Here is a 2,070-nt window from a genome sequence, read left to right on the forward strand (position 1 = left end):
CTTAAAACAGACCAGTTTTGATATTTGGGGGATGTTTGTAGGCCATTAAGAATACTTTGTAAATCTTTTGTGTTTAGGAGCCTTGCTTTCTTAATCATTTGCTTACCTGTTTTCTTTGAATATGAAGGAAATAAAATCTGGAAATTTTTGGATTCAAGTTAATTCTTTGAAAACCAGAGTCACTGCTGTGTTCTGCTGGGCAAGACAGGGTACCAGGGATGCAGCTGTAATTGTGGGGAGGGAGAATCAGTTAAGAGGCACAGAGAACAGAACAGAATTAATCATCATCTCAGCCATGGCCAAGGGAGATCCATTTATAGCAATTCAGTGGAGGGAGCATGAGGATGGGAGAGAGGGAAACATTGAAAGGCACATGACAGAGAGAAAAAAAGGGAACCAAGGAAAGCAAGTGTAGAATGTAGCTCTTGAGCTGAGGCTTTGAGGAAACCTGGGATTCTGAGAAGTAGGGGTGAGAAGGGTGGCCACTGTCGGTATGGGGGCCAGCTAGGACAAAAATCACAGAGATGGAAGATGGACTATGAGGAGTAGCCAGCAGGGAAATCAAGCTTGACTGCAGAGTAAGAGAAGGGGAGGAAGGTGTAACAACACAGGAAAGGTGTGAAGAGATATAAATGCTAAACAGAGGGTGTGATATCAGATTCTAGTGAGTCACTAGAGTTTATGGAGCAGGGAATAAAATTATCTGAACTGTATGGAGGATGGATTGGAGTAGATAGAGGTGAGGAAGGGAGACCAATTAGGAAAGTATTCCAATGGTTCAGGAGACAGATAATAAGGACCCAAACTAAGGCGATGACTGTACGCGTAGAAAGGAGCAGATTTATGTGAGAGGTGTTGGAGACAGAGAGACAGAGACAGACAGAGAGACAGAGAGAGACAGAGACAGAGAGACAGAGAGGGGTGGGGGGGGGCATGACAAGATTTGTTGACTAAAAGGCTATCTATGTTGGTTGACTAAGAGTGAGAGGTGAAGGATTATCCAGAGTCTGAACCTTGGCAACTGGAAAAAAGGTAGTGCCCTCTGCAAGTAATAGGGAAGTTCAGAAGATGGATGACTCTGGTGGAAAAGAAAATGAGTTATGCTTTGGACATGTTGGTTTTGAGATGTGTCAGGGGGGATATGTTAACCCCCTAGTCAGAGCTGGAGAGTTCTAGTTTATAAGAGAAACCCATCAGAGCCATTTCCCCAACCCAAATACTACAATCGTATACAGAAGCACACAGGGAAATACCCAGCTCTAGGTCAACCACAGATGTTTATGAGAAGTAAAGCCAGGTCAGCTAACAAACAATTGATAGCAGAATAAGGAGAGATATGTGTGTATGTGTGTATAACCAAGCTGAAAAATGGACTCTGGCTGACCCCAGACAAAGTGGGGAAAGGCATAAGGACAATTTCATTTCTCCATATTCACTGCAAGGCAACTGAATGAGGGCAGAGCTTCAGCCTCTTGGAAGTGCAATAGAACCAATCAGAAAAATCTGTATTTCTCTTCCACTATCATCATTTCTCCCTGCAGAACTGGTGCTGCTCCTGTTCCACTCTCTACTGCTTTCAGCTACTTCTCCACCATCCCTGTTGCTTCCATTTTTCCAGTGTCATCTGTTCCAACATCTTAGGGAGCTGGTCTGGACACACCCTTTCTTGTCTACACAGATTGGGAATATCTTTGGACACTTGAATTCCCAGGAGCTATACATTAGTCCCTGAAGCCTGGCCCTGCTTATGGAGAGTTTACTGGAGATGATAGATACATAGAGAGAGAGATGTATAGGTGGATAGATAGGTAATAGATTATAAATAGATGGATAGGGAGATACATGTATAGATGGATGGATAGATGATAGATAAGTGATAGATAGATAGATGATAAATAGATGGATAGGTAGATATGTATATAGATGAATAGATAGTAGATAGATGATATATGGAAAGATGGATGGATATATATAAATATAGAGAGAGAGAGGAAGAGAGAGAGAGAGAGACAGAGAGAGAGAGACAGACAGACAGAGAGAGAGAGAGAGAGAGAGAGAGAGAGAGAGAGA

This window comes from Petaurus breviceps, unplaced genomic scaffold (genome assembly GCF_028583685.1).
Source record: "Petaurus breviceps papuanus isolate PSGF00001 unplaced genomic scaffold, PetGlider_PUasm1.0 178, whole genome shotgun sequence".
In the NCBI taxonomy this organism is placed as follows: domain Eukaryota; kingdom Metazoa; phylum Chordata; class Mammalia; order Diprotodontia; family Petauridae; genus Petaurus; species Petaurus breviceps.